The sequence below is a fragment of the Phoca vitulina genome, unplaced genomic scaffold (assembly GCF_004348235.1).
Source record: "Phoca vitulina isolate PV1807 unplaced genomic scaffold, GSC_HSeal_1.0 scaffold19, whole genome shotgun sequence".
Classification (NCBI taxonomy): Eukaryota; Metazoa; Chordata; class Mammalia; order Carnivora; family Phocidae; genus Phoca; species Phoca vitulina.
In genome coordinates this window covers 6,123,125-6,149,245 of record NW_022589722.1, presented here as the reverse complement: position 1 = coordinate 6,149,245, position 26,121 = coordinate 6,123,125, and the positions used below count along the sequence as shown (strand labels likewise).

Genomic DNA, 26,121 nt, shown 5'->3' with positions numbered 1-26,121 from the left:
TAACCTACTCCCGTGCATGAGCATCATGACCTAGATCTTGTGTGTCACCCAGCAGGAGATATGGGATAGCCAATTTTAGAATGAAAGTCCTGACTCAAGCATTTTACTTTTTTTTTTTAATTTATTTTTAAGTAGGCTCCATGCCCAGTGTGAGATTTGAACTCCTGACCCTGAGATCAAGAGTCACGTGCTCTACCAACTGAGCCAGCCAGTTGCCCCCTGACTCAAGCTTTTTAAAGGCATCACCAATTTTTTTTTAACTCCTGTCCCACTAACTTTTTGATTCTTTGACTTTTAAATCATGCTCCTCATCTAAGATATCAGACCAGGTGACTTTTTCTATACTCAGATCCACTGAATTCCTTGTCCCCTTCCCTCAGTTTTACCACGACTCTCTCCATCCTCATGGTTAGAGGAGGTATATTGATTTCAAATGAAATGCTTCACAAACCAAAGGTCCTACAATTCTGTGAAAAATGGAATCTTGGCAACAAATGAGTTGGCTTTTTCTCTTTTTTCTTAGATTTTTAAAGCCTGAACTATTTGTCTCACATGCTTTACGATTTACTTTTAATAAGGCTGGGTTTATGGGAAGAGAGTTTGGATCCAGAGGTATCTCCGTAAACTGGTTGAGATGCCCAGCTTTTGCCTTTGCCCCCAGCCAAATGCAGTGTTTGAAATAAAATGTTTTAACCACTGGAGGTCATTAAATCCAATAAAAGTTTTAAAAGGGTTGTTTGTGAATATAATACATCAAAATGTCCAAAATACATTTAAGAGTGTTTTCTTGAGTTGATCTTATATGTAGTTGGCCATAATTTAAAATGAATTTAATGGTCAACCACTGGACAACTTAGCTGTAAAGGAAAAGGCATAGTGCTATGAGAGTTTATAATAAGGAACGCTGGGAGTTTTGCAAGCTCTTTCAAAAAGTGTTGATTGAATGGAAATCTGAAATATGAGTCAACTCATATATGGGGTTGAGAGTTTCTGTAGAGAAAAAGCAGCATGGACATAGTCCTGAGGTGGGAAGGGGCATGGTACATGCTAATAGATCTGAAAGAAGTTGGACAGAGGAATAATAACAGCGTTGACCAGGAAAAGATAGGCAAGGAGAATCAGCATATGCAGCCCTGTAAGGCACAATGTACATTTTGGTCTTTCTCTTAAGAGCAAGGGGAAGTCACTGAAAGGTTTTAAGCAGGAAATAGATGTGATCATATTTTTATTTTAAAAACGCTACTCTATGATACCGAAAGAAGATTGATTGGAAAGGCAAAAGTAGATAGAGGGAGACTAGGTAGAGAGTCTTTGCAGGGTCCATGAGCTAGCATCAAGGGTGGAGGTGTGGGGAGTCCTGAGTGAAATTATAGGGGTAGTGATAAGATTCATGCTTTGGATGCTGAGAATTGAGTGACTTTTAGACACATTTATAAAATAATTTGACTTGAAAATCAATTGGTGGAGTGAGAGATAGAGATTTCAATGATAACACTCAAGTTTTGGCTTCTAGCTTGCTCATCTGATGGATGGATGGATAAGGGCTTTGACTCTGGTATACACATGAGGATATATATCTCAATGATACATAGGTAGATAGGTTTTGAATTTGGGTAGTATTAATCCAAACTTGCTAGCCAAAAGGAACATAGTATAAGTTTGCTTAGGTGAACTCTGTATCCTAGGATCAGGAATCTTCTCTTCTTGTCATGAGGAGCTGACATTCCTTTCATCAAGTACAAGAGGATATAAAAATTATAATATAGTTAAATAATATGTTTCTGCCTGTTGTGGTTCTTACCAACCACAACATGTATGACCAGCTATTCCTTTTACCCATCAGTCTCAACCAAATACATTCAAAATCAAACCAATACTTGTGTGAATGAGGCAGGATAAGAAAATAATTAGCATATGGATTTTAGGACACATATTATTGATGTACAAATCCTTGTTTTGACATTAGGACCTTGGACAATTTATATACTTCTTTGTATGGCAGTTTTCTATAAAAAATTTTAAAAATACTATAATGAAACTTACTTCATGGAGTTGTTGAGAGAAATAAATGAACTAATATGTTTAAAGTGCTTAAGAAAATGCCTTACATTGGACCTACTGGCCTTTACCCTTCTATACAGTGTCGTGGTGACCATATTAACAGTCTTGTACGTGATACTACGATCTAGACCATAGGTATTTTCTTAGACTATATCCAGCTACACTAAGCAGGGCTGAAGGAGGACAAAGTTTCAGAGTAGAAATTATGATTTCCATTTTTGGCATATTTATTTTTAGCTGACAGTGAGGTATCCAAGTGAATATTTTGAGACATCTGTGAGATATATGGTCTGGCATTTGGAGGAGATTTGGTATAGAGATAGAAATTAAAGATAACAATACAGAGGGAAAAGGAAACCACTGATGTGGATGGAACTCACTCCCGGAGGAAGTATGCAGTGAGGTTGCACTTTGAGTTTCCTAGGAAACAGGCTTTATAGTGAGAATTAGCTGATAGGCAGTTTATTAGAGAGAACTCTTAGGATCAAAAAGTATGAAAGAAAAAGAGTCTAAATGAACAGTGTGAGAAGTTGGACTATGATGAAATATAAAAGCCCTCAGGTCACATCACAGGGATGCTAAAACCAGAACATAATTTCAAAATTGTACAAAAGTAAGGAAAGGTTTCAGGCCTTTGTAGTCCTGTGTTGGCCAGTCATTAAATGAAGTCTTTTCCAACACATAAGGGCTCTCTATGCATCCCTCACAGCTGGGAGAATGGGTGCTATCCTGCCGGATTTGGGAAGCAAGTGACAGCATCTACCACAAGTGAAAGAAAAAAGGTGTTAAGACCAACCCCTGATGATCTCCAACTTTTAAAAATCCAGGAGGTGAAGATAATCCAGGAAAGTAGAGTTAAAAAAGGAGGATAAGCCAGATAAGTAATCTGTCATTAGTAAATATATTTCAGTGAACATTGAACAAAACAATTACTACCCTCAAAAAATTCACACACTAGGGCAATATTCCCCCAAATGTGGTTGTGGACCAGAAGAATTAGAATCAGTAGTGCACTTCACTCCTCTTACATAAAAATCTTTTGGGGCTGACCTGATAATCTACTTTTCTTTTTCTCCCTCAAAATAGACCTTATTTTTTAACAGAAAAATTGGGAAGATCATATACCCTTCATATATTTTCCCCTACTGTTAACATCTTACATTAAAACAGTATGTTACAACAGATGAACCAATGCTGATACATTATATTAACTTTAAAGTCCATACTTTATCAGATTCCTTTCATTTTTTCCTCAAGTCTTTTATCTGTTTCAGAATCCTGTATTAAACATAATTGTTACATCTCCTTAGCCTCCTCTTGGCTATGAATGTTCCTCATATTTTCTCTTTCAATGACTTTTACAATTTTGAGGAACACTGGTAAAGTACCATAAACTATACACAATATAAAATACTATATATAATGACAATGACACACTTGAAATTTATCTGATGCTGTTCTCATAAGTAGACTGAGGTTATGGGTTTAGGAAAAGACAATGAAAGAGAGTTATTTCAATTCACATCACATATCAAGGATCCATACTGTCAACATGACATGACTGTTGATGTTGACCTTGATCACCTGGCTGAGGTAGTTTTATCAGGTTTCTTCACCATAAAATTACTTTTTCCCCCTTTCCCATACTGTATTCATTGGAAGGAAGTTACTATGCTCACACCAGTTTAAACACATATCTCCATTAGGCCAGAATATCTATATAAGTTATTTGGAATTCTTATGCATGGAAGATTTGTCTGTTCTCTCCTGTTTTAATACTTTATTCAATCATTTATTTATATCAGTATAAACTTGTGGACATTTATTTTATACTTTGGGTTACAATCTAATGGTCCTTTATCATGTTTGTTCAAAGTATCTTAGCGTGGTCATTGGGAGCTCTTTCACTTGTTTTCTATGTCCCTTTGATATTCTCATCACAGTGGATTTTACTGTTTGTTCTTTTTTTTAGCACTTTCTTACTTTCTGGCACTATGAGATGCTCTGGGCTCACCTTTTTTGCCCCAGGTGAAGAAGCAGCCATGTTTCCTTTTATTGGAGAATAGCATCAGACACCAAGATCTCTGTGCTAGGTGTGCTCATTGCTTCTGGGGCGTCGTTTCTTTCAGGTACAGTCAGCTGACAGAACAAGAAAATATATGTTTACGTTAACCTGTGTGTATACACATATCTATAAGTATTTTAACATGCAACTATATGTATTTAAAACTATTAAGCTAAATATATTAAGCCAATTATGAGTTCTTACTGTTGTCTCTAACTCTATTCTGTAACCACATGAATCATTCTAGTCTCTTCACCTTGCTTACCTGAAAATTTCCACCTCAATAATGAGAAACCTGGCTCCTACCATCCACCATCCATTTATTTAATTGTTCAACTCAAATAAACATATGTAGCGATATCAGAATTGTTATCGTGTACCCCCCCCACACACATTTTCTGAACAAGCTTCTCAGCTGCTTCTTGTACATATCAAACTGTTAGCCACATTGAATAAATAATTTCTGAATTTAATTATATGCACTTTTTTCTTCCTTTATAAGATTAAAAATTGCCTTCTTAAAAGGATCATAATTTTGCATTTTTTGTATTTTAAATATTTAATACTAAGCATTAAAATTAAATGTAGTCTATATTAACTTTGACTTCGAAATCAATCAGTAATAAAAGGGAGGTAAACAGCCATAGCAACAATCACAATAATACTTTTTTTCTGCATTTCATCTCTTTTTGTTAATAACAAGTAGTAGATCTCTCATTTTGAATGTAATTAGATGATATTATCCACCTCTGCAGAGTCTCCTTATTAATAGAAGTAAATGTAATTCATTAGGAAATACAAAAAAAAAAGTGAGCAGTTCACTGACTATCAGAAGAAATACTTGAGTCAATCTTTAGGACTTAGCCAGCAGTGACCTACATAAACTAGCTTGAGGGGAAGAAAAGGCAGAGGTGGTTTAGATTAGGGCTGTCCCGTGGGAACCCGAGGGAGGAAGCAGGCAAATGCTGATATGAGGGACTTCAGTGCCATGTGGATGTTTGTTCTCACATCTCTGTTCTTCTCTGGTCTCTCTGGTTCATATTTCTCATAAAAGATGGTTATTCTATGCTCCCTGAACTTGGGCTTTAGTGGTTCAGCCCCCCAAAACAGCAATCTCTTCCACGTGCACCTTCTCAGTCAGGAACTGAGTGGCCTCTGACTGAATCCACCAAGGCTGTAAGCAAAAGGCATGCACTGAGCAACATGGCTGTCAAGGCTGATCCCTGTGAAGGAACCAGGTTGTAAAGAAATGGTGGCTATGACTGGGCAGTATTTCCAAAAGTGTCCTCTACAAAGCTTAATAAGACATTGAACATGGAATTGTGTTCATCAATAAAATAACACTTCTCCCTGAATCAAAATGATTGGCTGATTTCTTCTTTCTGAAGGTTAATAGATCTATTGCTTGAACCATTTCTCTGGCATATTATTTTGTCCAATATCTTTTTACTTAATTTCTGTAACAAGTTCATTCATTCTTGATTAGTCATATCCAAGGTCACCCTCTCCACAGTCACTGAATTGTTATTCCCAAACATCTATCTGGGAGTGAGAATTGTTGCTCTCAGAGTTCCCATAAACTAAAAAATTGCCCAGTGTGATTCCTCATTATGTGCCTTATCCCAAAGGGTAAACTCCCCAGCCTTCCCATGCTTCTCAAAGCTCACATTTTCTACTCCCAGAACATTTACTGATCATAAAATTGCCATTATTCTAATACCTTGGAGATTCAGAGAACCCAGCTAAACTCACTGAGTATCTAAAAAGAATAAAATAAAGGTCAACACAGACATAGCACAGTACCTACGCAAATATGCCTTTAGAATTACTTTTCTCACTAGAGGCAATGTTTTGTAATTGAATCCCTCGAGTGAGAGAATTAACCTGAGTGGTTTACAAGTTAAAAGTATACTCTTAAGAGTTACTGAAATGTGAGGAACACATATACTTTTCCACAAGATGATTTACAAAAAAAAACAAAACACAAAACAACTATCAAAAGAGTGGAAACTTACCTTCCTATCTCCCACTTGACTTAAAAAAGAATCAAGTGCTGTAGCAGTTATATAATGTGTTCTTATATGCCTAAAAAAAGAGATCTCTTCACTTTTCACCACCTTTCCTTTTTTTAATTTCTAGAGTTTACCCAGTTCCCAGGCAAGTAAGACAGCATACTTACTAACAGACAACAGACCTGCATTGTTAAACCACAAATGCTCGGTTTCTCGATGGCAGATACACAGTGCACAGTAATACATTCATAAAGAACATGTTGGCTCTAAAAGGTTTTACCATTGAGCCTTCAAGTTGCTAACATTTTTTTGAGCCCTTGGATACCACTAAGACTCGTCCATTTATGTCAATTAACTTATTAATTTGACTATTTTTAAAGACAGTGCTCTCTAAGGATGATACTCTCTCTAAATTAACACTAGGCTAATACATAAATATATGTTCACTAAAGCTGGAACAACTTAAAACCAACGAGATGCTTCCTGGAGAGGGAGGGAGAGAGAAAGATAAAGGGTGGGGGGGTTGGGATTAGACAATTTCCTTTCTGAAATAACAGAAGTAAAAAACCTGTATAGTGGCACATGGAATATATTACTTACATCCATTTTTAAGCCTGAGTACAGTAAATCATATGGTTGGACAGTTTTGTTGGCAGCAAATACAGAGGCCTCAAGAAAATAAGTATAATCTAAATATAAGGTACTAGGGGAACATAGTAATAATTCAACATGGGCACTAGCCTTACGAATGTTACAGTGATACCAAAAGTAATGTCAATTTCTTTAATTAATACTAGTTAAATTGAGCGAATTTTACATTTCTTTAAAATGTGGGGACCAAAATATAATGTATTCATTGGTACTGGCAGCCATGACAAGAGAAAAATTTAAGACCAGCATATTAAGAAAAATATATAAAGATTAAAATGTATTTCTAACTGTATTTATAGGGTTCCTGAGCATTAACGAAAGGGAAGGTGATGAAAAGTGGGGGAATCTCTATTTTTGGCATATATGAATTCATTATGTAATTCCTGCAGCATTGAAATTTTAAAATTTGCATATAGTGTCACTTGCCAGAAGCAGATATTTTATGCATAACCACAGATGGAAGCTGTTAGCTGGAGTTTTGTCTTTAGTTTATCACCATTAGATATTAATTGGAATGGATCAGTACCTACCTGCAGGCTTTTACAAGAAGAAGAAAAGGGCAAAGTTAATCAGTTCACAGATCACAGTTCAACTGGATATAAGGAGAACATCACAAGTCATGGGAAATACTTGGCATATACTCTTTAAAATTAAATTGGCTATACTTCATTAATTGCAGTGTTTAAAAAGAAAATCTGATACTCTGAGAAGCCAAAGCCAGGAATATAGAAGAGATGAGAGTTCACCATCCTTTTGTACCAGTTCTGGAATAATCCCCGTGAAAATCTACCAAAATGGAGGCAAGAGAGAACATTGGCCCAAAATTTCAAAAATAAGCTCCTTCCCTCTGAATTTTAGCAATCTTGGAAATGCTTGTAATAATGGAATTCACAAATATACTTTATTAAGGTACTGTTCACATTACATTATATATTAGGTATATTCATTTTATTACCAAGATGGAGAACATCATTTTATTTTAAAGACTGCTCTATGTCTCAGTTTTTATCTTCAGAGTGTTTAATGTCCCATTTATTATCTTATATTTAAACCACCGCAGTATAATGGGAAGGAGATTTAAGGACAAAAAAAATCAAAAAAGAAAGGACACAACAAGTGGGGAAGGAGGATGTACTACTATTTTTTGGCTTCTGGTTTTATATACTACCTTGGAGAGATTCTGACCTCTTGTTTCTTCACTCTGCACCATTCAGATGCTGAATTCTGTACTTCACATGGTTCTGAGGAAGATCAAATAAGACCATAAACTCTGAAGCGCCACTCATTCTACACATTAAAAATCATTTCTCGAGCCTTATGTGAGAGTGGGAGAAGAGAGGGAAGAGAAAGATGTATTCAGAATGAGGAGATGTGTTTCAGATTAATTGGTAGGGAAAGGAGAAGTGACATAAAAAGAGAACCCTCACACAGCCTTCGTCATCAAATTACCATTTTCTGCAACTGCTTTCTTTGTTCTTCTTCTGGCAGAGGTTGGCGTTGGTAATCCAAACTCCATTTATTCATTTCCTTTAGGGTGGGTGTGGGTGAATGTAGTTCTTAAAGAGAGAAGGGGCAGAGAAGTGCGATTGGTATATGTAGGCAGTCCCTCCGGTAAAGTCTGCCAAATGGAAAGTTTTGACAATTCTCTACACCTCTCAAATATCAGTTCCTTGGTAGAGCAATAGCTCCCTTTTATACAGTAACATTGATAGTCATCCAGTTGTTTCCCAAGCTTAAGTTTTTGAACATCGGCTTTATTAAATGAACCAACAAGTATCAAGTGTGTTCTTAGTATTAATAGTCATAAGTGAAAGAGAGAGAGTAAGGAGTTTAGTACTGTCTTTCCCTGAAGAATTTGCATTTTTTAGGAAATAAGACATACAAATGATAAACAAAGTGAAAGTCACATGAAGCTATATACATTATTTTCCAAGCACCATATTATTTGGTAGCAGCTAGGAAGCACCATTGGAAATCAGAAAAGAAAGGGTAGAGTAAGGCAAAGTGCGCTGTAGTACCTTACAACTTTTAAAGCAGGGGAGGAACTTAGAAATGATCTATGTAAATCCTTCTTTATGTACAAAGAGACTCCAAGCTTGTAGTGTTGCTTAGTTAGACATGAAGCCACAACTGGAATCCCAATTTTCAGTACCCTAGGCACCTTGTATCAAGCAAAATTTTACCTTGGCAGTGAAGGATGGGCATGCTTCGGATGACAAGAACCAGTATTTTAGGCAGTCAATTGAATAAACTACTAAATAAACAGTTTTAGGATCTCACTATATTGTATTACATCAATGGCTCTATTATGCAAGTGGTTTTACTGGTTTCAAGGGTTTATTATATACACAAATAACTTTAACAACAAATAAATACCTGCTGGATTAAAAACATGTAGATAATTTACCCATGCAAAGAAACCTATTTTATACTTTTGTCTTTTATAAGTCTAGAAGAGTAGATGACAGAAACATTAGTAGCCTTTCAATCAATATTTTTGACTGAGAAACAATGATTGTGAATTACAGTAGTCCCTCCCCCCCACCTTTTATCCACGGTTTCACTTTCTGCTCTTTGAGTTACCTGGGTCAGTGAGGTCCTGAAGCAGATGATCCTCCGGATGTAACATCAGAAGGTCAGTAACAGCCTAACGCTAGGTTAGCGATGGTTACATCATTCACCTCATTTAATCTCCTCATGCAGGCATTTTATCATTTCACATCATCACAAGAAAGGTATCTTTACAGAGAGACCACATTCACACAACTGTTACTACAGAATATTGTTATAATTGCTCTATTTTATTATTAGTTTATTATTCATTATTATTGTTAATCTCTGTGCCTAGTTTATAAATAAAACTTTATCATAAGGATGTATGTTTAGGACAAAGCATAGTATATATAGGGTTTGGTACTATCCACGGTTTCTGGCATCCAGTGGGGGGCTTGGACGAAGAGAGTCTACTGAATATGCTTGGAGAGTGACTTTCCAATCCTCAGACCACCACAAATTCATTGTGGTGTAATAAAGTCTTAAATGCTTTATATTTACTTGCAAACTAGTTTTTCCCTTTGATTTCTAATTGTTTAAAATTCTTATCATGATTTTGATCCCATTTTCATTAATTTTCTATTGACTGAGAAAACTTATCTTGCACATACTCTGGACCAAATACAGTGCTAGGTGCTGGAAATAAGGAGATGAGAGGCAGCCCTTTCCCTAAATAAATAGATAATTAAGGTACGAAAAATAAGGCACCTTTTAGGATCTGTTATACCCAAGGTACTTAAGTAGTTTAAATGCTATTTAATTCAATTCTCATAAAAATCTATAAATTATTATCCATTTATAATAGAGGAACTGAAACCATATGTAGTATAGAGTAAAAAAATTAGACAAAAGAATGTATAACGTAAGTAGAAAATGGCCTTATATTTTTAAAAAAGCATCTTTGAAATGGTTGTCTTTGTTCTCCCATCTTATGTTGAATTTAAACTTGTGAAATTTACAAATGCGATTTAAACTTAAAAAAAAAAATTCCCTGAAAATGGTTTACATACTGAAACATTTGCATGTAAATAAATTATCTGAAAATAAATAAGTACATTTTACTTATTCCCCCAATCGTTTTTGGAAAGATTTCTGCTTGGGGCACTGAGTAAGCTTTTACAGTGCAGTGGATAAATGTAAACTATTCATTTATATATTTAAAAAACACAAAGGAAAACAGAATTACTGCAAGTTTAATTAGCACACAAGCTGTTTAGCCTTTGGTTCTGTGTTCTGACTGGCAAACTCTTAGTCATCCTTAAAGACTTATCTCAAATGCCCCACCTATTCAATTGTCAACACATTTTACTATGAGTCATATTGCTCTGTTAGATTTGAAAAAAACAGGATGAAAAGATAAGGTCCTTGACCTCAAGATGTTACCAATCTATTAAAAAAAAACAGCATCAAAGACATACTTAAAATATAATGCAAAAGTTGCTTAGTCTATGTACCAGTCAGAGGAAAAAAGCCACTTTTAATTATCTAAATATGAGATTTAATATAAGGAAATAGAAGCTTAAAAATCTATTGGGAGGTATGGTAGACACTCCCTTCCAAGGACTTCTGCAGATAGCTTGGTTAGCAAAGGGCTATTTTTTCAGGTGTGAGCCTCTCACCCCAGCCCCATCCGTGGTCAGGCCATGCCTGGACCAGCCATGTCTGATGACTGAGCCAAGAGTGCTTATAAAGCTGAGGCATTTTAACCCAATGTAAAACAACTTTATTTTTTTTAAGACTTTATTTGTTTATTTGAGAGAGAGTGAGAGAGAACACAAGAGGTGGGGAGGGACAAAAGGAGAGGGAGAAGTAGGACTGGACCTGGGACTCCAGGATCATGACCTGAGCTGAAGGCAGAGGCTTAACCCACTGGTCCACCCAGACACCATAAAATAATTTTAATGGTCAGTAATCCCTCCAGATCTCTCTGTTGGATTGGCTAAAACTGTTTCAGGTCTGCATGGAAGTTTGACTTCCTTTTTTCTCCCTGTAGGGCTCCTTCTCTCTTCCTCACACTGTGGACCCTTGATTAACATCTTGCATGCCAAATATGGTCTGAGATCTATTCTGGAAAACCCCTACCTGGATAAAAGGAGTGGGTGAATCCAAAATCAGAAAAGTTGCTGTGGAAGATCTCAGCGGGCAACACCAAAGCCTGCTTCCCACTAAAAGGGTTCTGACAAAAGTTATTAATGACTTCCTTATTGCTAAAACCAGTGCTCTTCTTTCCTTTATGTAACCTACAAGAATTGACTCCCTTTTCTCAAACTCCCTTATCCCCTGTCTGGTTGGTAATTACATGCATGGATACACAAACTCTGTCTCAAATCCCAACTACACCACTGATTCACTGTGAGACTGGGGACATGATAGTCTCCCTGTACCTTAGTCTCTCTGGTCTGGAAAATGCTGATAACTATTATACCTATTTCACAAGGCTGCTGTGATGATTAAATGTTTAGAATAGTGCCTGCCACATAATAATTACTCTATCTGTGCCTTCCCTGGGTCTCCTTTTATATCATTTTATCTGTGTCCCTTCTACCTCTCTGAGAGTTCCTTCCGAGCCTATTCCTGTTCTCTCTTTTTGCCCCAATCCCTCATTAAGCCATGATGCTATCTTTCCTTGACTCTTTTTTTTTTTGGATTCAGGAACATTTGAGGAAGAAAACCCTGAAACAATTATAATAAAAACTCAGAGAAATATTTTAACACAACTTTCAATAAATATTTTCATCTTCCCAATTTTTGTTTGCTCATGTGCAGATAACAAAACAAATGTAACAAAATTTCTATGTATACATGGTATGGTCTGTGCTTGTCTTGTTCTGACATAGTCTTTCATGGCAGCTGTACAAAAAAAAAAAAAATCATTATTTACTAAAAGATTGGAGGGATGTAAATTATAGTTTAAAAAGAGGTAATAGGGACACCTGGGTGGCTCAGTCCCTTAAGCATCTGCCTTTGGCTTGGGTCATGATCCCAGGGTCCTGGGATTGAGTCCTGCGTTGGGCTTGTTGCTCAGCAGGGAGCCTGTTTCTCCCTCTGCTGCTCCCCGTGCTGTGCTCTCTCTCTCTGACAAATAAATAAATAAAATCTTTAAAAAAAATTAAAAAGTAAAAATAAAAAAGGTAATAAATAGCTTAGAAAGGAACGTTTTCACTGGAATTCAAATTTTTTTAAAAAAAAAAAAGCTTGCTAAACCCTTAAAAATAATAGTCACTTGCAAAATTCCATCACATGACACAGTGAGTCTCTGAACACTTGAGTAAGCCATCAATTAACACTATTACTAATATAATGCATTTGAATATAATTTTATTTCTAGAAAATCACTATCAGGTTAATCTTTGCATGATGATTTCAATGAAAAACAGTGTTGCAAGCATCCACTTCATGTGTCTTTGATCTTTACATTCTGGACTCAAGCCATGGCATTTCTTTCCTTGTCCCAAACTTGATAGTTCTAAAGTCAAGGTTTTGCTTCAATACATATGTAACACTTTGAGGGTAAAGTGTTATCATCTTGGAAATCATTTTATAATTTTAATTGCATATATTATTACTCAGTTTAGACTGGAGTGTTCCATCTTAATTTAATTTCTGAATTTCAGGTGACTGCCATGGTAATAAAGACACGCGGAAGGAGAATTGTGGGCAGTCCCGAGGTTGCAGGATTTCAAGTTTCTGTTTAGTTGGTTCCCTATGTTTAATGAAATCAGCTCTCAATACTGCTCATCTTTGGGTGCCTCTGATCTATAAAGTAGGGGAATTTAGAAATCTTCAGAAGTCAATTTTATTTTGTGTACCGAAAAGCAAGGTGATATTGCTAAAGGGATGCAGTAACAAGGAGATAACAGCATTTCATCTTGTGTATCAATTTGGGGAATATTGTTCTAGAACCCAAAGTTTCCTTCATTCTAAAAAGTGATAATTATAATTCATTCCTCGTATATACACTTAACACTTAAATTTACTAATAATACAGTACATCACATTCCAAGTTGAATTCCATAGTTCTCTTGAGTGCATAAGACTGCAAGCAATTTCTGAGTGTTCAATCAGTCACTATACCTATATTTATACCTCCCCCACCATAGAGAGTCTTATGAGAATAAACCTTAGATCATGAACAAAACAAAAATCACAGAGGCTGTGACCAAAAATGCAAAGTGAAATGGGGAGTGGAGAAATTACTTGATGAATTCAATCCCCCTAAATATACACACGTTAATCAACCTGCCCTCTTGCCCTCTGACCCTTCACCACCCGCCTCCTGGCTTGCACCAAATTATCTCATCGCCACACTCATTCTTCTTGTGTAATAATAATGCATTGCCATCTACCAAGCTCTTATACTGTAACAAAAACTTCTGTGCAAAAACACTTGACATGTTTTGTTTCGTCTAATCCTTTGAGTAACACTGGAGTTAGGTAGTATTTTACAATTAGGAAAACACTTCCAGAGATTTGAAGTATCTGAATTAAGGGCATAGAGGTACTAAATAGCAGAGCTAGGATTTAACTTGGATGGGTGTTTGTTTCATCTTTCATGGGGTTGGCCGTCAACCTATAAGGTATCCCTGAAGACTCAGAACTCAAAGGACCAAACAAATTAGATCAAATATCTAACTTAAAACTTCACAGCCTAAAAGAATACATAGTTTTTTCTATCCAAAGCACTTAGATGCATCATCAGTATGAGCATAGTTAATTGTAGCCCAAATTATATCCATGTCATTGGTGATTTTGCTAAATATTTTTAAGTACTAAAATAATTTCTCATTGCACAATCATATTTCATTAGATAGCAAGAAAAATCTTTGGCTTACCTTTAGGAGATAGTGCATTTTTTCTTTCAATCTTCTCACTTTAAATTTCATCACATTTCCAAAATATATAATAAAGTTTATACTGAGAAAAAAAATCATATATCTCAGATGTGGTCAAGATTCACGTGTGTGTGAGTGTGTGCGTATGCATATGTATACATACACACATATATTGCATGCATATAATGTACATATACATTTATGAACCTATCTTTTATGTATGTACATATGTATCATATTTCCTTTGAGAAATATTTTTAATCAAAAGAGCATTAAATATTACAAAAGAAAAGAATTCTTATTACATAAGAAAAAAATTAGAAAGTCAATACTCTTTACCACAGTCCTAGGCATTAAAATAGAGGAAATAAATTCTAAAAAATGAAATTAAAAGAAAGATGTTGTCATCATTAATTTAAAGTGAACATAACTTGTCTCTATCTGCAGATATCAAATGATACTTTCTTTGCATTTATAGTGAAGCAGAATAATTATCAAAACTCTTTTATGTGTACACAATAAGGAAATTCTGGTTGCAAAAGAATTCTCTGGTTTTATATTTGGCTTTTACAATTTCACATGGTATTTTAACCCTGATTGTCAGTCTGGATATTCTCCTTAAAAAAGAAAAGAAAAAAAAAGTAAAAATCTTAGCACTTCATAATAAATTACTGAAAAGTGATTTGTATTTTCTTTGTTTGCCTCAAAGACTATTGTGCTCAAAAGGGTTTTCACGTAAACAGGAAAAATTGACTCCTTCCTCTCACTCTTCCTCTCTTCCTTCCTCCCTTCATTCCTTTCAGTAATACTAACTTATTTGTTGTGAACCAGCACTGTCCACAGTAGCTGCCAGCTTTTGGGGAGCTGGGCGTTGTGGAGTGAAGAAGCAAGCACACGCGTTATCGAGCTTCCTACCCGCCCTTGACAACACTGCTTCCTGAGCTCCGGGGCCATCTTTTCGTTGGAAGCTGACTTGATTAAATACTGCTTTCAGTTATTACAAGACCATAGATTATTTCTGCTATAGCAAAGTTGTTGGTTTGTTTTGGTTTGACCTTTAAGACAAATGGGGGCAAAGCTTCTAAATGCTGATGATTCATTTTGGGACATTTGGGCATTAACTTATAAAAATGAGCTCATCAAGCCGCTCCTTATGGCGAGGGAGCTGTGGCATCCTCCCCCTTAAGGACCGCTGTTTGTTATGGCCAAGAACCAAATAGTGTCCCGTGGATGGAATACAATGTATTCTTTATAAGACATTTAATGTTGGGAGGGCTGTCTTAGGAGTGATCCTGTCCAGAAAAAAATCAGGAAGCTTCGCTAGGGAGAAGGCTGGGCGGGAGGTGACTCCCCTTGCCTTCCAATCTGAAACCTCAGAGTCATTTGTGCATGTCCTAGGAACATTAAGACAATTGACAGTCCTTTTGAAGAAAATGCCAGGGCTCCAGTAAGAGGAGGCTCGCTGAAAAAAATTAAGGTGCAGTAAAGAGATACGTGGTGGCTCTTGCAGAACTTTGTACTGTGACTCATCTGCAACCTTTTGCAAAATTTAATGTGGCATAAGTACTGCGTTATTATGATGTACCATGTGGTATCCCGATTTGGCATCTTCACTTGACATATCTTTTATTGAGGGGTACAAGAAGAAACCCCACATTGGCTGAGGAAAAATTTTCTACTCGCATCCCACACGGAGATTTAAAAATATATTCCTAGAATTTGGCATTTAGAGGAACATGTTTCACTTTATAGTTCTGAAAGGAGATAGCTTTTTTACCCTTTGAGTGTTAAAATCTCTAACCCTAATACATCACCACTAGAGGGCCATTGGAACTCACCTTAATTTGATAAATGGCGGGGGGTGGGGGGGGGGGGGGATGGGGGGGGGGGGGGGGGGGTGGGGTGGGGGTAGGGGAGCAGTGAACAAGCATTTGAATTTACTTTGCATCTTTATCTTTCAATAGTGTGGATGGTTTTATTATTTAAAATTATATTTTGACTTCTTTGCCTTGTCATTTTATTTATTGTTTTGGAATTCCGTAAAACATCATGTTCATTTTTTTTTTTTCAAGCACTGTCAGGTCTAAATTAGAATCTTTTCTATCAGAGATAAAATTATTACATTGGAAGACTATTCCATCCCAAGCCCCATAATTTTCTCATATAGTTATTTAAATTATTTTACAACATAGTTGTTATAATGACATTTGATGTGTGAAGTTGAACAGGAAAAATATAAAAACCTGCTCAATGTCACAGTGCTTAGAAAAGACATCACATTCTTTTCCATGTAAGGGATGCAGTAATTTCCATGGCATAACGTTATAGTTGAGAATGCTGCAAAGTTCTCTTGACATGAAAATAATTTAAACTTTATACAGACAAATATAAACAGATCTCAAGTAAAATGTCTGCTTAAAGTGATCAGTAGTAAGTGTCTTCATACATTTATCACTATACTAGTTCTAATACAGCTCACTTTGAAAAACGTAAGCATGGCATTTCTGCTTTTGTGGACCAATAGTTATTAATAATACTACATAGAGATGAGATGAATGATAAATAATTCTCTAATGTAAACTTTGCACTTAAACTCAGTATTTTAATATTGGGAAATATTATTCCTTTTTCTTGAACATATCTAATATGTCAGACATGACTCTGACATAAAAGACCCAGATTACTGTCTGGGTTGTATCAAATTCTACTCGGTTTGATTTTCCCCTGAATACCTGAGTCAACTAAAGTAATAGTAGCCTGACCTGTGAGCATGCTTAAAGTGAATAAATGAAATGAGTGAAGAAATACCACTGCTATATATATTTTTTCCTTGCAGTTTTCTTCTTTGATTTCTGCAAGAATTAATTAAACATTACCCCATCATCCTTTATCTTATTTCAGTGTAATTGTCACATTGCAGAAGGTTATTTGTTCATCTGCTAGTTTCTCCTATAGTCTCATGAGCTTCTAAAGGGAGCAGACAGTATATTATTAATCTCTGAATCTCTGTATCCACCTATGGTATGGCCCCTAACTAGGTAAAATTAATTAGACTTCTTTCAGTGATGGTAAACTTGAGACTAATGCTATAGTCTATTTTTCCTCCCCGTGTTCTGGAAGGATGCCTGTTTTTAAGTCACCTAGAAATGTCCCCTCTCAGGTGGAGAGCAGACCATTTATCCATCACGTGCTGGCCATACCAGCTCCAGTAATGGCAAAGCAGGGCTGCTTCCGCTGAGTGGCAGACATGTCTTTCCTGCAGCCGTTCTTCACCCTGATTACTAAAGAAAACTTAAAGGGCCTTACATTTTACTCAGGAGCTCCCACTTCTGTGTAGGTATTTGCTATTCTTAGCACGTGGTTTATAACCTAAATCCAAAAACATGGCTAATTTGCAGTGACCTTATGATGTATAATGAGCTCTTGTGTCCCACAGAACATGTTTTAATTTTTCTTCACTATGTAGTAATAGTGATGTTAATAGGAGCTAACACTTACTGAATAGGTACTGTGTGTCAGGAGCTCTTGGAAGCCCCTTTACGCATGCTTTAACTCACTTAATACCTTGCTAAAATGGGGCAAAATGCCCATTCTTTAACTGTAAACTTGAGGTGGGTGTATGTCCTTGTCTAGAGTTAGGGACGGACTGAATATAAAGCACCTGTCACAATTAGGCTTCCTACTGACAACCGTTTCCCTTTTCCATTAATAAAACTCTTCTTGTTCAGTGATGACTTCCAACATTTGCTGCTTCTACCACCGCGTGAGAACTTGCATTGAGCTGGGAACATTTTTACCATAACCACATGTGGTCACTAGCATTTTTTTCCATTCAATTTTCTGGGAAAGTGGGGCAGAAAAATATGACAAAATGTGGCTATTGAAAATAATCATATTGGGATTAAAACCCAGGAGCAATCTGATACAGAAGACTGTTGTGTTCCTAACTTCTGCACTATACTGGTTACTAAATCCAGAAAAACACAGTTTATCACTGATTGCAACTTCTCATTTTTGGTGTGATTCTATAAATGACTTCTGGACAGCTTTCTATACTAACTTTTCACTTAGATTCTATCCAGTTATTACTTTGTCACTCTGTTTTATGGCAATGTATAAGGGAATTCTTTCTTTCTCTCAAATGAAATTATCAGACTTGGTTAGAAGGGCAGGACACATTAGGTTTCTTCCCTCTGCCTTGGCTGCATCATCAGCCAGGGATAGTTGAGTCTATTCTCTCTTCCTCATAAGGCTATGAGAGTGAAATGGAAAAAAAAAAAAAAAAAAAACTCAAGAAGTTAAGGAAATAATGCCAAATAATTATGACCATTTAATATCGGATTAGAATGATAAGATTTAGAATACCTTTGTCTTGTTCACAGAAAGTCCACAGTCTCCTATTATGTTGGTCATAATATTTTTAATGTAGGGTTGATGTCGCAATACAACTAAAAAATCAATCCTGTTAATGGTCTATGAATTAAGATAGATTTTATACTATGGTGGTTTTTAATTGAGAAGCTTTCTTTAATGGAATTGAGACCTGTATAAACTATGTTGATTTCTAAGCAGTTCTTTGAAAAACATGAGCTTTCTCTGAGTCACTCTGATAAAAAAGCAAGTAGCCCTTATAAGCCATTGTATACCATTTGAATTAGAATAGCCACTTAAATTTAGTACATAAAAAGAACTGAATGTTGTATATATATATTAGGTCATATATATTTGTTATGGTCCTAATTATTATGTACTATAGTTTGAATATTGGCCTTTCACATGTTATGTAAAGTAAGAATGCTTGTTGTGTGTTGTTCAATGTTGGTTATCTTGGAATGTTACAAGATTATTTTATGAAATATAATTTGGATAATCAGACAACTTATTTGTGGGCTTCATGCAGCCAGGAAAAAGTAAAAGCAGTGAAGCTTTAGGGTTAAGAGTGAGAATTCTGATCTCAAAACCCAGATGCTTCAAATCCCAGTTCTGTCACTTAAGACTCCTCTCACAATGAGCAAATTACTTAAACTTGGTCTGCCTCAATTGCCTTATTTTAAAAATGAAAATAATAATTATACTTATCATAGTTACTTTATTAAACTTTTTTACTTTGAGATCATTGTGGATTCACAGGTAGTTAATTGCAAGATATAATACACAGAGATCTCATGTACTCTTTACTTCGTTTTCTCCAATGATAATATCTTATAAAACAGTACAGAAGTCCCCCCTTGTCCACAGTTTCACTTTACATGGTTTCAGCTCCCCATGGCCAACCTCAGTCCGGAAGTGGATGATCCTCCTTCTGACATAGCCTCAGAAGGTCACTAGTAGCCTAATTCTACGTCATAATGCCTGTGTCATTCACTCGCTTCATCTCGTCCCCTCGGCATTTTATCATCTTACATCCTCACAAGAGGCAGAGTGAGGACAGTACAATAAGATATTTTGAGAGAGACCATATTTACCTAATTTGTATTACAGTACATCATTATAATATTTCTATTTCATTATTAGTTCTTGTTGTTCATCACTTACTGTGCCTATTCCAAAAATTAAACTTTATCATAGGAAGGTATGAATATGAAAAAACATAGTGCATACAGAGTCCAGTCCTATCTGTGGTTCCAGGCATCCCCTTGGATAGGGGGGACTACTCTACACTCTCACAACCAGGATATTGATACAGCCAAGATGCAGAATACTCTCATCGGGATCCCTCATGTTACACTTGTATATCCATGTTCATTTCCCTCCCGCCTATGCACCTTTCTTGATCCCTGCCAATCACTAGACTGTTTTTCATTTCTATAATTTTCTCATTTCAAAAATGGTATGTAAATAAAATCCTGCAGTATGTAACCTTTTGGGATTGATTTTTTTTCACTCAACACAATTCCCTAGAGATCTGGGTAGTTGATAGTACTTGCTATTTTTCATTGTTTAGTAGCATTCTATGGTACAGATACACTACAGTTTAACCCTCATGCCCATTGAAAGATGTCTGCATCGTTCATAATCCATTTTGAGATCCATAGGTTTTTCTATTTCCTTTGAGATTTCCTTTTTGATCCATGGATTAATTAGAAACGTGTTGTTTACTTTCAAAGAATTTAGAGGCTTCCCTATTTTCTTTGTTATTAATTTCTTTGATTCCATTGTGTTTGGAAGATGCATTCTATAAGATTTTAACCTTTTATGTTTGTTGAGGACTGTTCTGTGCCTCAGTATGTGGTCTATCTTGGTGTATTATGCAAGCACTTGAAAAGACAAGCTCCCTACCCCCCTATCCTGTGTATGCGTAAGTCCAACTCTGGATATAACAAATATAAACAAACATTAATATATCCTGTCAAAACTTCTCAATTTATTTTATTTCTTCTAATTTCAGTGGTTGGATGGTAGAAAAAGAATTAATTAAAACTCCTGGAAAATAAAGACACATAAACACACACCATAGGTGTAAATCTATACATATATGTATATACTGCAGATGTTATTAGCTAAGAAATTCAAGTCACAAAGTCACTTCCTTCAACAGCTATTTATAAAGTGTCAGTCCACTAGTTGGGTGAATGAGGCAGGCATTAATCAAAAAGTCACGGTAGTGAATGTAAAAAGCTGAGGTAAATCCTCAAATTGATGGGAACTCAGTTCCAAGAAAACCTGTAACAGAAATCTCCCCTAGTTGAAGCAATATTTGAAGAATATGAGACACATTCTGGTGTAACTAACTTTACAAGGAGAAATTTGCTTAATTTAGAGCTGGTTCTCAAAGAGGGAACAAGATAATATGTTATCATACAGATCAATAAGGTGACTTCGATGGGAGACGAAGAGACCACTTTGATAACAAAGCATTACAAACCTTTTTGGGGTTTGTTTCAGCTGCTGCTCTCCTGATTCCCTCACACAAATCTCCAGTAAGCACTTCCTTCCTGTTTCTCCAGTGTGGCCAAGTGTTTGCTCACACCCTTATGGAGAGCTTTTTCTTCAGAGCACTCTTCAGAGGGCTTAATATCTCATGAGTATTTCCTCTGTATTCTCCTTTTATTAACTCCCTTCTTCAGAAATTGAAAAAGGTCGAGTGTTTCTAAATATTATGAAGTTCTTGTGATTTGTTTCCTGGGTGTGTATGTGTATTGATGGAGTGATGTTTATCACAGAAGACAAAACAACCGCATTGTGTATGGTATGTTTATTGGAAGGGGATAGGAAATATGATGAGAAGTTATAATCAGAAGAGAAGAAAAAAAGGAGCACAAATATAGATCATTAAATTCAACCTCTGCTGTTCTCATATTTCTCTTTCCACAATCTGTTCTCACAATCTTTTCTCACCAAGGATGTATTAGATATATTCATAAGTCTTCCTCAAGCAGTGTTTTCTTGAAATGTTCTTCCTTTCAAAAACCCGAATGATTTATCTTGGTCTAAGACCTTTGATGTCAAACTGCAGAAGGTTTCCTTGAAAGGTGAAAGGAATTTTCTTTTCAGCTTCCATCTTTGCTTGTTTACAACATCTCAAGACGTTTGTTTGGTTTTGAGAATTTACAGACTTAGTCTTATGGGAGATGTTATTTTTTTATTTGTTCCACATTCTATCTCTACTGCCCCTCCCCCAACACCCCCACTTTAGAACGAGTAAATTAAATTGGCTCAGTTATTTTTGAGTTATGAGACAGCAAAAAACATATTCTTTCTCTTCTTAAAAATTGCTCGAAGCTTTATTTGTACTGGTTTAACTCAAAAGTAGATTTAAACTTCACACTTGGCAGTAATACAAGAGGAAAGAAAAGTGAAGCCAAATTAAAAAAAACAAAAACTTATATAATCTAAAGCTTCAAACATGACAAGTATTTTGTTCTGAGTTTTGTTATCCAAATACACTGTGTATATTTTCATGTAAAAGTACAGGTACACTAGGAGAATATTACAACTGTGTTTATTTTGATTGAATAAAATAATCATTGACTATCTGCCATACAGAATATGCCCAGAAACCAGGAGAAAAAAATAGAGATGAGTAAGCTTTAGTCCCTGCTACCAAAAGAGTCTAAAACTGGAGTACAGAATTATAATAGCACACGGCATGGGTATAAACAACAGGTTATGGCAGTTCAAAGGAGAAACAGGTCGTAGTCAGCCTGAAATTCTACCACAACCCTCGTATTCCAAGCAGCCCCCATCGACTGTTTGGACCGAAACAATCACCTCCTGATTCAGCACTCTCATTGCACTCCTATTTCCCTTTATTCCAAGTGCTCAGATTGAGTCTTTTAAAAATGTAAATGTAATCCTATCACTCCTTTGTGTAAAACTCTGTCGTTGTTTCTGGTGTATGTAGAAAGCCGTCCAGATTCCTCATTCTACCTCCCGAGTTCTGCATGATCCACCACCTGCCACCCTCGCCTTCCGTTCCTTAATCACGCTACATCCTTTCCTCCTTTGACTCTATGCCCTTGCTTCTCCCTGAACCCAGAATCTTTTCTCCAAACACTTGCCTTGACTTGCTACTTCACATAAGTCACATCATAGGGGAAACATACATAAAATGTGCTGAGAACAGGGCCTGGCACGCCATAAATACTATACACGGTGTTTGCTGCAAGTGGTCACCTAGTCTCACATAACTCTTTCACCATTTTGTTTTAATCAGACATTACTTGGTGTTATCTCATTTACATTTCATAATATATAACACATGAGCTCTTAAAATTATTTATTATTATTATTATTATTTGCTTGCTTGTCATCTATCTCCCCTTATTAGTTTCTAATCTCCATGGGGCAGAGGTTCTGTAAGTTTTGCTTTTAGTTGGATTTCTTAGACCTAGAACAGTGCCTGGTATGTTGTGGCCACTTAAAAAAATACGCCACACCAAATTTTTGAATAAAAAAAATTTCATTAATGAAAGTTTAAGTATTTCAGCTCATTTTAAAATGAGGAGTCCTCCTTAGCAAAGAGTTTGTGCAGGCTACTTTTGTTTTGGCTCTAAAACTATCTTTGTGTTGGGAGTGGGAATGGATGGTAGAGACTGATTTGAGGGCATCGATGATGCAATGTCACGGTGAAACCCTCGCTGACTCACAGATTCCATCATAATGTCCTTCCCAGCTCCCCAGTCTAATAACTCCCCATTAGGGTTATATATCTTTGGGAACTGAAAATCTGGGGAGAGTTTAGAGTTTAATTCTCTTCTTCCCAGCTTTATTGAGATCTGATACACAAATAAAAATTGTAGATATTAAAGGTGTGCAATGTGGTGTTTTGATAAAAGTATACTTTGTGTAATGATTACCACAACCAAGCTAATTAACATATCTATTACTTCACATGGTTAACAATCTTTTTGTGGTGAGAACACCTAAGAGCTACTCACTTAGCAAATGTCAAGTACACAATACGTTATTATTAACTATAGTCATCATGCTTTACATTCACTGTCTAGAATTTATTTTATTTTATTTATTTTATTATTTTTTAGAACTTACTCCTTCTATAACAGAGTCAGTGCTCTTTGTCAGCATCTCTCCATTTTCCTCCACCCCCACAACACTTGGCAACTACTCTTTTATTCTCTGTTTATCTTAGTTCAACCTTTCGTATTTCACACAGAAGTAATATGCAATATCTGTCTTTCTGTATCTGGCTTTATTCAGTTAGCATCACATTTTCTTTATGTAGTCATCCACTGCTCTTTTCCATATCTTGGCTATTGTGACTAATACTTCAATGAATACAAGAGTGTAGGGATCCTTTTGAGATACCGATTTCATTTCCTTTGGATATATATCCACAAGTGGCATTGGTGGATCAGATGGTTGTTGCATTTTTAATTTATTGAGTGAACTCCATCCTGTTTTCCATAGTGGCTGTACTAATTTACACTTTTTTCCAACAGTGTTCTCTTTTCTCCACATCCTCACCAACACTTGTTATCTTTTCATCTGGACAATGATCATTCTAAAAGATGTAAGACGAATAGGTTTTGATTCGCATTCCCCTGATTAATGATTTTGAGCACCTTTTCATATACCTGCTGGCCATCGGTAAGTTGCCCATTTTTTTAATCGGGTTATTTGCTTTGCTGTTATTGAATTGAGTTCCTTACGTATTTTGATATTATTAGATATATGGTTTGAAAATATTTTCTCCTATTCCATATGTTGCCTTTTCATTTTAATTTCTTTGGCCGTGTAGAAGCTTTCTGGTTTTGTATAGTCTCACTTGAAATTTTTGCTTTCATTGCCGTGCATTTGGTGTCATATTCAAAAAGAGAATCTTTGTCAATACCAATGTCAAGAAGTTTATTTCCTATATTTTCTTCTAAGAGTTTTACAGTTTCAGGTCTAATATTTAAGTTTTAATTCATTTGAGTTGATTTTTGTGTATGGTGAAAGATAAGGGTCCAATTTCATTCTTTTGTATGTGAATATCCTGTTTTCCCAGCACCATTTATTGAAAAGACTATCTTTTCCCCAGTGTGTATTCTTGGCAATCTTGTCAAAGATTAATTAAACATATATATGTGTGCTTGTTTCTGGGCTATTTCTTCCATTGGTCTATGAGTCTATTTTTATGACTGTCCCATATTGTTTTGATTACTATAGCTTCTTAATGTAGTTTAAAATCAGGAAGTGTGTGATGTCTCCAGCTTTATTGTTCTTTCTCAAGAACAATACAGGCCATTTCAGGTCTTCTGTGGTTCCATACAAAGTTGTAGGAATTATTTTTTCTATTTCTGTGAAAAATGCCATGGGAATTTGATAGGGATTGTATGAAATCTGTAGATTACTTTAAGTAGTATGAACATTTTAACAATATTAACTCTTCCAATCCATAAGCATGGGCTATCTTTCCATTTATTTGCATCTTCTTCAATTTATTTCATCAGTGTCTTGTGGTTTTTAGTGTACAGATCTTTTACCTTCTTGGTTTAATTTATTCTTAGGTATTTTATTTTTATTTGATGGTATTGTAAATGGGGCTGTTTTCTTAACTTCTCTTTCTGAGAGATCATTGTTAGTGTATAAAAACAATTGATTTTTTATGTTGATTTTACATCCTTGAACTCCACTGAATTTGCTTATTAGCTCAAGCCATTTTTTGGTGGAGGTTTTAGGATTTTCTATATAAGATTATGTCATCAACAAACAGACAATTTTTCTTCTTCTTTTCCAATTTGGATGTCTTTTATTTGTTTTACTTGCCTAATTCCTCTGGCTAAGACTTCCAGTACTGTGTTGAATAGAAGCAGCATCTTTGTCTTGCTCCTGATCTTGCAGAAAAACCTTTCAGCTTATCACTGTTGAGTATGATGTTAGCTGTTGATTTGCCCATATATGGTCTTTAGTATGTTAGGTACATTCCTTCCATACTAATTTGTTGAGAGTTTTTATCATGAAATGATGTTGAATTTTGTCAAATGCATTTTTTGCATCTACAGAGGTAATCATATGATTTTCCATTCAATTAATGTGGTATATCAAGTTTATTATTTGAAAATCCTGAATCATCCTTGCATCCCAGGGATAAATCTCACATGATCATGTGGTATGAACTTTTTAATGTTCTCTTGATTTTGGTTTGCTAGTATTTTATTGAAAATTTTTGCCTCTTTGTTTATCCTGGATATTGGCTTATAATTTTCTTTACCGATAATGTCCTTATCTGGCTTTGGCATCAGGGTAATTCTGACCTGCTAACATGAGTTTGGAAGTGTTCATTCTTCTTTGATTTTTTTGGAAGAGTTTGAGAAGGATTGACATTAACTATTATTTAAATGTTTGGTAGAACTAATCAGTGAATCTATCTGGTCCTAGACTCTTGTTTTGAGGGAGGTTTTCATTAGTAATTCAATCTCCTTACTCATTATTGATCTGTTCAGTTTTTCTATCTCTTCATGATTCAGTCTCGATAAGTTGTATTTCGGAAGTTATCCATTTC

The 26,121-nt window shown here is 35.7% G+C and overlaps 1 long non-coding RNA gene across 6 annotated transcripts in view; it reads right to left on the bottom strand.

Moving 5' to 3' along the window:
* LOC116639767 overlaps nucleotides 1-26,121 on the bottom strand; it is a 247,755-nt gene that overhangs the window by 75,649 nt on the left and 145,985 nt on the right. For all 6 annotated transcript variants that reach the window (XR_004300921.1, XR_004300918.1, XR_004300917.1 and 3 more), the window contains exon 3: nucleotides 4,076-4,200. This is a non-coding gene — a long non-coding RNA (uncharacterized LOC116639767). The remainder of the gene's footprint in view (nucleotides 1-4,075; nucleotides 4,201-26,121) is intronic.